The following is a 13,290-nucleotide window of genomic DNA, read 5'->3' as shown; positions in this document are numbered from 1 at the left end:
CGAGCCTCCTCCTCTGCTCGCGTGGGCGGAGGAGGGGGGCAAAACACAGCACGGCACTGGGGAAGGTAGAGGAGGGGGCAGGCTAGGGTTGCCAATCCCCAGGTGGGGGCAGGGGATCCTCTGTATTGGAGGCTCTCCCCCGCTTCAGGGTCATCAGAAAGCAGGGAAGGGGGAGGAAAATGTCTGCTGGGAACTCTATTATTCCCTATGGAGACTTATTCCCATAGGAAATAATGGAGAATTAATTTGCGGGTATATAGGGCTCTGGAGGGGCTATATTTTTAGGTAGAGGCACCAAAAACGTCAGCATAGCCTCCAGTACCTCTCCCCAATATACCCCCAAGTTTCAAAATGATTGGATCAGGGGGTCCAATTCTATGAGCCACAAAAGAAGGTGCCCCTATCCTTCATTATTTCCTATGAAAGGAAGGCATTTTAAAAGGTGTGCGGTCCCTTTAAATGTAATAGCCAGAACTCCCTGTTCAATTATTCTTGTCGCATCCTTGCTCCTGGCTCCACCCCCAAAATCCCCAGATATTTCTTGAATTGGACTTGGCAACCCTAGGGCAGGATGTGATGGCAGCAAAACCAGTCCCTGGTGCCAAAAAGGTTGGGGACCACTGCTCTAATGAACCCAAAGTTACATAAGTTCATGCATATAAAGGCGTTGTTAGATTCAGGGCGCACCAGAGACTTAATAACCCCTTGGGTAGTCATGGGATTGGGACTAAAGACTAATACTCTCCCTAAACCCATACAGTTTGAGCAAATGGATGGCACCCCAATGAAGGGAGACCCATGTGTCAGAGAGACTGAATCGCTTCCAGTTGGGTTGTGTCCTCACTGGGAAGAATGCCCCTTTGTAGTGGGCCCCATCAGCCAGTATTGGGAGTGAGGTGGCTGGGAGACCCTGACCCATATGTGAAGAAGAGTGGGCAGTCCATTGTTTTCCCTGGTGATCGCTGCAAAGAACACGTCTGGGCCCAGCTCTACCCCAACATATGAATATTTCTTCCTAATCCATGAGGAAATAAAGTCACTTTCAAAGAAGTATTTGAGGAACAAGAGGCAGATTAACTCCCATCCCATCGGACAACAGATTGTGCCACAGAACTGATCCTGGGGGAGCCCAAACCAAAGCCAAACTATATACCATGAACAGAACAGAGAAATTCTTGGAACTCAATTTAAAACACAGATTTGTTTGCCAGGCTAGCTTGCTCCAAGCCGCCTCTGTATTAATCCAGAAAAAGAAGGATGGGGGAGTCTGGTTGTGAACTGCCAGGACATCAATGCAGTATCCATGTCAAATGCCTACCTGATCCCGCTTATAAAAGATTTGTTGAGTGTGGTGGCCCAAGGGAAAATATTTACTAAATTGGATCTAAGAGATGCTTACTAGGGGTGTGCATTCGGTTCGGCTGAATCAAAGAAACCCCTAAATTACCCCTGATTTGGAAGTATACGGCGCCGTATACTTCCAAATCCATTTTGAAGCCATTATATGGGAGCCGTATACGGCTCCCCGTATACTTCCGAATAGATATTTGGAAGCATACAGAACTCCATGGAAAAGGCAGGAAAGGAGCTTCTGCAGCCTCAGGGAAGCTGCTAGCATCCTTTCCTGCCTTTGGAAGCCTTTTCCCGCCTCTCCCATAGCTTCCCTGGGATCAGGGAGGGAGGGGGAGAAGAGCCCCAGCAGCCAATCCAAAGCATGCATTTGCAAAATGCATTGCAAATGCATGCTTTGCAGAGCTGTTGTGTAGCTGATGGCTGCCATCAGCAACATTGCTCTTTTGTTTACTTGGATATCAAAGTAAACAATGTTCTCTGACCAATCACACTAATTACTTTAGTGAGAGGACTTTTAAAAGTGCAGTGTCCTTTTACTTTTCCTGATTTGGGTGGCTTGGATTTCTTGGGGTGAGGGTGAAGGGTTTTTTGGGGGGAGGGGTTTGTAAAGTTCCTGCATTGTTAAAAGTCAAGTTTTTTACTGTTTTAAAAGGATTCTGTGTTTGATTTGTTGCTGCTGTGTTGTGCTGCTGTTGTTCCTTTTCTCTTCTGGTTGTGGTTCTTGTGGAGGGGGGGGGGACTGTTTGGCCTAATTTTCATTGTTTAAAAGGGTCACTTTTTTAACAGTTGTTTCTTAGTGGTCTTTTTGGATCTGTTGTTTGGATCGGTCCACAAATTCTCTTGTTTGAGAGTTATGTTGTCTGGGGCACGGCTGGAGAGCTGGCATCTGTAGATTGTGTGTTCTGTGGCAGGGAAGCTGGCACCTGGGTGAGAGACCCAGAACCAGCAGGCTTGTTGTGCTTGGCCAGCTCTTCCCGTGTTGTTTGGGGCAGGGCTGGAGAGCTGGCATCTGGGTTTGCTGCAGCCAGGTCTGCAGAGCAGACCTTGAGCAGATTGTGTTTTGTGTGGCAGTGACGTTGGCAACTGGGTTTATATTGGTTCCAGGCCTGCAGGGTTCATAGAGTAGATAGAGGGATGTAGTGCATTTGGGTCCTATAGAGATTCTCTGGTGTGAAGTTAGGTTTGGCTTTGGGTGCCCCTGGAATGGGACCCCCTGGCCCAATCTTTTTGGGACTTTGGGGTTTGTAGGGGAGAGTCCCCTGTGGGTTCCCTACAGTTTTGGGGACTCTCCCTCAACCCCCCTGCCCCCTAGTAGCCTCTAATTATGCCCTATGTTGCCTTTGATTTCAATGGCCCATAGGGTATAATGGTGGGATAGGGGCACCCTCTTTGGGTGCCGCTCGAATGGGACCCCCTGGCCCAATCTTTTTGGGACTTGGAGGGGTTTGTAGGGGAGAGTCTCCTGCAGGTCCCCTGCCAATTTGGGGGCTCTCTCTCAAACCCTCCCCTCAAGATGGCTTCCAATATACCCTATTTTGCCATTGATTTCAATGGCCATAGGGTATAATGGGGCCATATAGTCGGTGATAGCCGCACATCTACTGTATATGCTATTCCAAGTACCAGTATTCGGAAATACACGGTATTCCGAATTTTTTGGCCCCTTGTATTTCCGAATCCGTGTAAATCCGTATTTTTTTTTTACACACCCCTCATGCTTACTACCGTGTGTGCATAAAAGAAGGGGTTGAATGGAAAACTGCCTTCAATACTCCATTGGGATCGTTTGAGTATTCGGTGATGCCTTTTGGATTACAGAGGGCTCCAGCAGTGCTCATGAACCTAGTGAAGTGTTAAGAAAATTTTTATACAAGGGGGTGGTTGTTTATTTAGATGATGTGTTAATTTATTCACAAGCCCTGGAGTCCCATGTGAAATTGGTGAGGGAGGTCCTCTCCACTCTATACCAACACAGATGGTTTGCTAAGCTATCTAAATGTGACTTCCACAAGACTGAATTAGACTTCCTGGGTTACCGGGTATCCAAAGTGGGCTGGAGATGGACCCAAGAAAAGTCAAAGCAGTGCTTGACTGGGAACCCCCCAGAGCCCGGTGCCAATTACAGTCTTTTCTGGGATTTGCCAACTTTACCAGGTTTTTATTGAGAACTTTGAGCAGGTAGCCCTGCCTCTTACAGACCTGCTAAAAAGAGCATAAGCGACGCAGCGCTAAACTGAACTGGTCAGTAGACTTCTAAGAGCTGTTTGACCACTTGAAAAAACTTTTCACTTCAGAGCCAGCATTGAAACACCCTGATGAAAACAAAAAATTAGTGGTCCAATGCAACACCAGCGAAGCGGCTTGTGTGGGGGGGGTGGAGGTTCTGTTGCAACACCAGCGATGTGGGGGAGGAGTGAGCTTGGGGGAGTTCTGTTGCAAGAGGGACCTGATGGGTTACTCCACCCATGCACATTTGTATCAAAGAATTTCGACTCCATGGAACACAACTAGGCAGTATGGGACAAAGAAGCCTCCGCCATTAAACTGACTTCAACGACTTGGTGGCAATGGCTGGAGGGTGCAAAGGTGCCATTTGAAATTTGGTCAGACCACAAAAACTTAGAAGTGCTCAAAACCCCGCGCAAATTTGGGACAAAATAGCTGAGGTGGGCGGGGTTCGCTTTGAAACACCTCCCCAGGAAATGAAACTTCCTAGCTGACACGAAAGCAAAAGGGAGATCACTGACACTATGTTCACACCCTCAGGGGGCTCATGCATGTTGGGCAGGAAGCGGCAGCAGCTGGTGTGAGAACAGGCGCCATGTCGGGCTGCTTGGTGCAGGCTGAGTCCCACAGCCATGCCCAGGATGACATCAAAAAAGCGATGGCAGCCATCAAGTGCATTCGAAAATGGGAGACCATGGGAAACACATCCCTGTGGATATTCAAGTGGGTGCCCGCAGTCGACAACAAAGAGAAAGAGAAGTCCAAATCCAGTAGCGCTGCTGTCCAGGAGTCCAACGGTTTTCCAGCTGAAGTTGCTGCCAACTCGCCGCTCCTTCTGGAGTTCCAGGACAAAAACAGCAACCAGAGTTCCTTGTCGAATGCCTATAAATTCAAGGCAGACAGTGACCCTGCCTCCATCCCCAGCCGAGTGAGTCAAAGAGCCCCATGCAAAACTCTGACTTCCGCAATGACTTGCATTCGCCCATACTGGGACAGGAGCCGCTGGAAGAATCTACCCTCCCTCCCTCCCAAGTAGCAGATGAGCCCCGAACCCTCAAAAAAGGAAGAGCCAAGTCCTCTGGAGGCTCAGGCAGATAGAGGGGAGGATTCCGGAGCACCACCACTCAAGAGATCTTGTCCCAACCAGAATTCTGCATATGGCCTCTGAGAGCTAGTCAGCCCACTTCTCCCCTGCAATATGGTCCTTCCCAAAGAGTCCGACTGTCCCCCGCCCACAAGATGCTCATTCTTTTGACAACTGGAATACCCATCTGCTGCCCTCCAACCATCCTCATCCTGCTGTTCTTTGGGACCGTGCTCTCTCTAGACGCCAGCTTGCCTTCACCCACTTTTGCCAAGAGTTGTCCTGTCTCCTCCAATGCAACATTCCCTTCCTTCTTTTACCTCCTCACTTGCATGACTAAAAGATGAGGGACAGCAGCCTCTTTTTATTTTCTCTTTTTTTTGTTTTAAACAATTTTATTGATAACATATGGTAACAATGTCTAATTATATCATTACTATCCCATATGATATTTTCCAATTCCCCCTCCCTCCATTACAAGACTCCCGCCGAAGTATAGACTTGAGTTCAGTTTTAAAGGTACCCTTAACCAATCAAAGTTCAATTTCTCCCTTTTCTCATACTTATTGTTAAAAGATTGTCCAATGTCTTTTTACATTCCACTCTTTCTCTATATATCCTCTAAATTTCTTCCACTCCTTTTTGAACACTTCCAGATCACAGTCTCTTAAGGTTCTTGTTAATTTGTCCATTTCACTCCACGATAAAACTTTCACAATCCAATCCCATTTCTCTGGTATTTTTTCTTGCTTCCACAACTGCACATACAATGTCCTAGCAGCTGAGAGCAAATACCAAATTAAAGTTCTATCTTCTTTTGGAAATTTTTCCATTTGTAATCCCAACAGAAAAGTCTCTGCATCTTTCTTTAAGTCATATTCCAAAATTTTAGATATTTCTTGTTGTATCGTCAGCCAAAACTTTTTCGCTTTTTCGCAAGTCCACCACTTGTGAAAAAAAGAACCTTCATGCTCAGTCCTCTGTGGACTCTTGGAAAAGGGGATCAGGCCCGGTGCTAGGGCTGCCTGCGCTCCAAGGCTGGACTGTGATCATTCCCCCCCCCCGGCCGGTGATTTTAGCACGCACAAAGTGAGCATGCGCCAATGACATCACAATGACATCACTGTCAACACCCCCCCCCCAACTTTGCCGAGTACTCTTGAGCCTCAGGAGACCCCAGCAAAGTCTGGAAGGGCAGCGGGCTCCACCCTCCCTCCAGTGCGGGAGGGCCCCCAGCGCCCCTTGCAGGGAGGACTCCTCTCTAGGAGCCCTCCATGCAAACGCCCCCCCCCAACCTTTCTGCACCTCTTTCCTCCACCGGGCGGGGGAAACAGCTGGCACAGGGCATCCTCTTCGCTCTCAGGTTGCCTTTCCTGCAGCAGAGTCAGCCCAAGAGCGAAGCCGCGCTGCCTCTTTCCTCCGCCCAAATCTCAGGCGGGGAAAAGAGCTGGGGGGAGCGTCCTCTTCACTCTCAGGCTGCCTTTCCTGCAGGAGAGCCAGCCCAAGAGCAAAGCAGAGTCACCTCTTTCCCCCACCCTTTATGGACTTGCTGTGGCCAGCACTGTTAGAGGAAAGTGCGGTGCCTGGGTTTGATCACGGGGGCGGTGGAGGGAAAGCCCCAGGAGCCTGTCTTTCTGCAGCAGCGCTGCCCAGTGCCCTTTATAGGCTTGTCGTAGACAGCAGTCAGGGGGAGACGGGGGTGCATGTGTGTTTGCTAGGGGAGATCCCTCAGACGTGTGGAAATTATCTGGAAAGGGTTTGCTTCCCTTTCTTTTCTGCTGTGGCTGAGCCTTTCTCTGGGAAAGTGAAGCTCTGCTCATTCAGAGAGGGAGGGGAAAAGTCATCGGAAGTTTGCTGGGATTTTGAAAGCAAATTGGTTCTTCTGGCTCTCGGGCACAAGAGCTAAGGGGCACAATAACACACACTTCTCATTTCTCTCTGTATACAAAAATGGGGCAACTCCCAGTATCCTTGGCAGGAAACGGCAGAGAGTTGTCATGCAACAGACTAATGCTGTTTGATTCCCCCCCCCCCAAATCCTAAAGGAGATTTTTAATGTCTCCTTCACACACACACACACACACACGGAGAGTAAGCAAAAGCCCTCTTCGTCCACCCCTGAAACCCACCAAGAAAACAGGAGATTTACAACAGGACCAATGATGTGTGTGTGAGTTTTCCAAGCTGTACTTAACATTTGTGCCAAAGTGAAGGAAGCTTTTGTCTCCCCCCCCATCCACCCCCCCTTTGACCAGAGGAGGAGGAAGAAACGGGGCGGGGAGAGGAGATGGAGGCTCAGATAGAGAACTTGTCACCATCTGACCATTTTTTTCCTCATAGGGATGGAGGAAAATAGAGACAGCCCTTGAAGAGTTTTGCTTCTCTATAATTCCTTGTTCTAAAGCAGCAGACTGCAAAACCTAAAAATACAGGTGGAGATTAAAATGCAATAGGAAGGCTCTGGCCCCAATCCAGAAGCTGCTGCAAAAGACTGGAGAGATGCTTGCCTGGAATGTCTTAATTCCTTTTTTTTTTCTGCAGTTGCCACAAATTTAGAGTAGGACCCATCATCACTCATTTTTGAGATGGGGCAATCCGAACTAGTATAAATTGTATTCTAAATACAGATAGCTCGTATATTTCAACAAAGACATGGTGCCAGGTGCTTTATTTTCTATCTTCTTTCTAACGTTCCCTAACATGGACTTTGCCTTTTCATCCTAACCATTTACCAAGTTCTTCTGAGCTAGCCATCAGCAATAGAACCAACAGTAATTTGAATGAGGCAGGACCTAACTAGTTCAACCCTTCCATCACACACACCCACTCACTTAGCCCCTGGTGTTATCCCTGAGAAGGGAGTGCCTGGCCACAGGATGGGAATGTTCCGATGGGAATGCTTTCCACTTAATGGAAAATCAGCATTAGCATCCTTTTTAAAACAGACATATGGAAACAGATATGCCTGCTCACCCCACTTTGCCTGCTCCAAAGCAACACTTTTAAGTATTAAATCACAGGGTTTTGCTGAAATGATTATTCTCTTCAATAAGTAATTTCTACAGGTTATTAGCCCACTGAAGAGAAGTCAGAAGTTTATTTACTCCAGGTGTCACATAAAAACCTTGTTTCCCAGCCAAAGATCACTTATGTTATATTTTGAAGATTTTTATTTAAATTCAATCTGATCACTCTTGAAATGAGTAAATATGAAAGAATCACAATGATACAAAACTACTCACTTTTGTAAATGAAATCAGAAAGACATACACATCACCCCATATTCTATTTTAATATGAATGGCAATATCTGGTTTTTAGTACTTTTGTTTTTGTTTTTCTGTTAGAGAGCCAGTTTGATGTAGTGGTTAAGTGTGTAGACTCTTACCTGGGAGAACTGGGTTTGATTCCCCACTACTCCACTTGCACCTGCTGGAATGGCCTTGGGTTAAACATAGCTATCGCAGGCGTTGTCCTTGAAAGGGCAGCTACTGTGAGAGCCCTCTCAGCCCCACCCACCTCACAAGGTGTCTGTTGTGGGGGGAGAAGATATAGGAGATTGTAAGCCGCTCTGAGTCTCTGATTCAGAGAAAAGGGTGGGGTATAAACCCCTTTGCAGCCTAATTTTGATCAATATATGCAAAAAATACACACATCCCATTTTCATTAAAATTCAGACTCTGGTCTATGATGCAAGTAGGATGTTAACTTTGCCATGGTCATATAATTAGTTTATTTTTCCAGTCAATCAATTCTGGGCAGGGTTCAGCTTTCCATTTTGAAGCAAATATTGCTCTTGCCACTGTCACCATATATTTAAATAGTTCATTATAACATTCTGAAACATTAGATCAGGGATGGGGAACCTGTTTTCTGCCAAGGGCCATTTGGATATTTATAACATCATTCACGGGTCATACAAAATTATCAACTTAAAAAAAAAAGTGCTCCGCCGAGGGAGAACGATTTAGGCCGGCAAAATTAATGCAAATAATTGTTTTTCTATTTGAAGGCATGTGGGGAGAGCCTAATTTGGCGCACACACACCCCTTGGCCCACCACCCTAGGCAAATGCTTTTTTTGTTTAAAAAAAAAGATAAAAAGCCCACCATGAACTCATTAGCATATTAGACCACATCCCCTGATATTAGCATATTAGGTCAAACACTCATTAGCATATTAGGCCACACCCTCTGGGATAAACAAGTGCAAACTGAACTGATGGTAGCTGGCTCCCACCCCCACCCCCTCCCTCCCTTCATGCAGAAACTGCGGCTGCTCCTAGCAGACGTTTAAAGGTACCCACATATATACTAATATTAGGGGATGTGGCCCAATATGCTAATGAGTTCACTTTGTACGGCCCACGAATGATGTTATAAATATCCAAATGGCCCTTTGCAGAAATAATTTTCCCCACCCCTGTGTTAAGTGGTCATCCCCCCCCCCCCCCCAGTACTTGCATCACAATAGACATAGATTGGTGATGTCAGTGGCAATGTAGGTCTGACTAAAGCACAGTTTGTTTCTTGGCAGCAGGGCTCAAAGCCAGGCAGGTTGATGGACTAAACCCAGCCCCCTCCCTTTTCAATACATGGAGGACTCAGCAAAACTGTTTTGGAAGAATGAGAGATTGTGGCTCTCCTTTATTTAGTGGACACAAGGTCTCCAGGCTTCTACACTGCAGCTTCCATCAAGCGTGTCCTGAGAATGCCAGTTTGAACACCAAGTAAGTCTGCCTGCCCAATTACTCTTTGTAAATAATTTTAAATGGATCTTACTCAGAACATTATTTAAAAGTTCATCTCACTAACTTTTATAAGGAACTGGAATTTTATTTTCTCGCTATCTCACTTATTTGGCAGCGTTGGACAAGACTCTAAGCTCTTCATCGTATTTGCTGGACAATATGCTTGTCCAGCAAATAATATGCTCCTATCCATTTATATTGTTAAGACTGTAGAAGTCTGCATAAGATTATAATGTTATGACTATGTAAATTTATGTAAACTTATGTAGCTTTATGAAAAGGTTATATAAGGCATTTCAACGCAGAAGAAAACTAGCAAAGCTGCAAAAGATGGCATCTGGAACAAGGACTACAAAAAAAGAGATTAGTTCTGATGACGATATTCAGATTATAACTGAGAAATTAGACAAATCCCTTTCCTGGCTAATTAAAACTCTAACTGCTGAACTTAAGAAATCAGGATTATTAACTCAACTACAACAAGAGATCAAGGAAGATATACAAAAAATAAGGACTGAAATTTCAACTGGACTGCAAGAAATAAGCCAAAAGATTCAAAAAAATAAACAAGAGATTCAAGAAATCAAGACAAAGCAAAAAGAATTTGAAGGAAAACAGGACAAGTTTGAAGTAGCACAACAACGTTAAGAATACTCCCAAAGAGAAGTAAACCAAAGACTGAAGTTTTAGAAGCGAAACTCAGAACTAATCATTTAAAATTTTGCGGCATTCCAGAATCATTCCATGATTAAGACTTAGAAAATGGGTTCAGATTCAGTGGTCACAGGAAGATACAGGGGATGGAGACTAAATGATAAGCTTTTACTACAAGATTAAGTTAAACAAAAACGTAAGGAAGACCCAGTAGGATATTTTAAATTCAACAATATTAATAACAGCATCATTAACATGGGAACCTACATTAAAGGACCCTACTGGTGATAGCTGCAAGAAAGAAAAAATTAAAAAAAATTTCTATGAAAAAAAAGATGAAATAAGGGCACTGGAACAAGAACATAAAAGTACTGGCAATAAAAACAAGTTGAAAGAGATCAAATATTTAAAAAAGCATTTAGATCTGCTAAAAGTTCAAACATTTAAAAAAGCATTTGGCTCTGCTAGAGTTGAAGAAATGCAGAAAAAATTAAAATATTTATGACAAAGGCATTTCAAATTTGCAAACAAATCAAGATACTTAGCTCAAAGTCTAAGAAAAGAAAGGGAAAAGAGGAGGATATCACAAATCAGAAAAGGAAGTCAAGTACTCTATTCAGAACAAGGGATGATGGATCAAATAAAAACCTTTTTAACAAACCTGTACAAAAAACTTGCAAACGAGGATGAAATCGAAAAATACCTACATGAGTCATCATTTTAAAAATTTACGCCAGAACATAGAAAAATATTAAATCAAGTGATAACAGTACAGGAAATCAATAATGTTATTAAAAAACTAAAAAAGGATAAAGCTCCAGGTCCAGGTGGTCTTACAGCACATACTATAAATCTTTTGAAGATATTTTAACAATACCACTCCAAAAAGTAATGCATGAGATACAAGAAAAAAACCCTAGCTACCACCAACATGGCAAGAGGTCAATATTACTTTAATACACAAAGAGGGGAATGATCCACTACTACAACAATTTTACAGACCAATTTCATTGCTAAGCATAGATTACAAGATTTTTGTAACAGTCATCGCTGAGAGACTAAGAAAATGTATTCCAGAACTAGTTCATCAAGATCAAACAGGTTTTGTTCCGAAAAGATATATGAAAGATAACATCAGATATTTCTTAAATGCAATTGAACATTCTGGGAGGAAAGGTCGAAAAACAGCTGGATGCAGAAAAAGCTTTTGACAACGTGCTTTGGCCGTTCCTATTTAAAGTTTTACAAAACATGAAAGATGATAATACTGGATTTATACCCCACCCTTCACTCTGAATTTTAGAGTCTCAGAGCAGCTTACAATCTCCCTTTACCTTTCTCCCCTACAACAGAAACCCTGTGAGGTAGATGGGGCTGAGAGAGCTCTCACATAAGCTGCCCATTCAAAGGCAGCTCTGCAAGAGCTATAGCTGACCCAAGGCCATGTTAGCAGGTGCACGTGGAGGAGTGGGGAATCAAACCCAGTTCTCCCAGATAAGAGTCTGCACACTTAACCACTACACCAAACTGGACTATGTAAATGAATTTTTAGATTGGATTAAAACCATTTATACCCATCAATATGCCAGAATCTGAGACTGCAAAGGGAACTGAACAAAGATGCGCTATATCACTGCTACTATTCATTTTAGCAACGGAAATAGTGGCCGACAAAACGAGACAAGATAATAGGATCACTGGAATAAAGGGAGATAAGGAAGAGTACAAGATGAAAAGCCATGCAGACAATTATGGCCATAAAAGTGACACTACTTTATAGCTCACTGAAATACACAATGGAACAGATAACCAGCTTTGGAATTCATTCTGGATATAAACCGAACAAAAAGAAAACCAAGATATTCTTATTAAATAGAACCAACGAAGAACAAGAAAAAATACAGAAATTAACTGGATGCCTTGTTACCAAAAAAATCAAAAAATACCTGGGCATTAATATAACAGGACAAAATAAAAATCTATACAAAGATAACTATCAAAAAGTATGGACAAGTATTACAGAAGACTTGCAAAGATGGGACACACTGAAAATGTCATGGCTAGGCAGAATCTCTGCCATCAAAATGAATGTCTTACCAAAACTGACCTCCTTGTTTCAAATGCTACGAGTTGACATAGAAGAAAATATGCTAAAAATTGGTAGAAAACTATAAACAACTTCATATATAATGGGAAAAAGCCAAGAGTAAAGTTTAAAATAACGCAAGATGAGAAAAAGAGAGGTTTGGCCGTATCGAATATCAGGTTATATCATCAAGCAGCAGCACTAGTTTGGATTTCAGAATGGATTATAAACCCAAATGAGAGGAATATTAAACTGGAAATAGCTGATTCTAAGAAAGGAATTCACAATTACTTATAGATCAAGAAGTCATTAAAAGTTATTCAAAAGCAAGATGGTAGCCATATAGTAAGAGATGGCTTGCTGAGAATATGGCCTCTGACGAACCTGCAGTCCTTTGTGATGAGCAAGGAGGATGGTGGGTGTGTTGAAAGGAACTTTGAAGAATCCTGTTTGTCCTTGTATAGGCTTTCTATCTTTCTTGGGAGTGGCTTGTGTGGGGGCTGGTTTATATCGAATTGTGGAGTTAAGGGAGACCTAGTTCATCCAAGTGCAATTGGTTTAGGATCTTTTCCTTAGGACAATTGTCTGAGGTTGCCACATCGATAGCAAGAGCTTTTGCAGTCTGAAGCATCCATTTGTCATATAGAGCATTAGAGCTTCACTTGGGTATATAGATGTAGGGTCCCCTACAGCCTCATCCAATGAAGGTTCCGAAGCATCGTCGGAGCTACCTTGTGAGACTACAGAAGCCCATTTCACTAATTCTTTATAATTTGGATGGAACAGAACCATATGGCGATGATCAAAGTAGCCTCCAGTTTCTTGGTTTCTCCCTCATAAATCATGGGGTGATGGGTCTCCCATCTGTGCAGATATGATGGTGACACATTGTATAGAAGCCAGAGGGTCGGTCGGGTTTCCATGCCAGCCGCAGGGCTGTGTCAGAAGGGACTAATAGGGCTGACACAATGCTCTGCTACTCTTCATCCTCGGGCTCCAAGAATGAATCTGACAAGGAAGGAGGATGGGGTGAAGAAGTCTACAGTGGAGCTGTGGTACTCAGAACAGTCTCTCTCCTTGCATTTGGCTGTTTTAGCTTGTTTGGAGTCCAAATCCAGACATTCCACAAACTTAGATT

At 43.8% G+C, this 13,290-nt stretch overlaps 1 protein-coding gene and 1 pseudogene across 2 annotated transcripts in view; one reads left to right on the top strand and one right to left on the bottom strand.

Moving 5' to 3' along the window:
* Positions 1-13,290, bottom strand: part of DMTF1 (cyclin D binding myb like transcription factor 1) — a 75,720-nt gene that overhangs the window by 59,723 nt on the left and 2,707 nt on the right. The gene's annotated exons all lie outside the window — the stretch shown is intronic.
* Positions 4,166-4,747, top strand: LOC132586447 (B-cell CLL/lymphoma 7 protein family member B-like; annotated as a pseudogene).

Source organism: Heteronotia binoei, chromosome 17 (genome assembly GCF_032191835.1).
Source record: "Heteronotia binoei isolate CCM8104 ecotype False Entrance Well chromosome 17, APGP_CSIRO_Hbin_v1, whole genome shotgun sequence".
In the NCBI taxonomy this organism is placed as follows: domain Eukaryota; kingdom Metazoa; phylum Chordata; class Lepidosauria; order Squamata; family Gekkonidae; genus Heteronotia; species Heteronotia binoei.
Note: the sequence above shows the minus strand (reverse complement) of the source record. Positions and strands in the feature narration are given on the sequence as shown.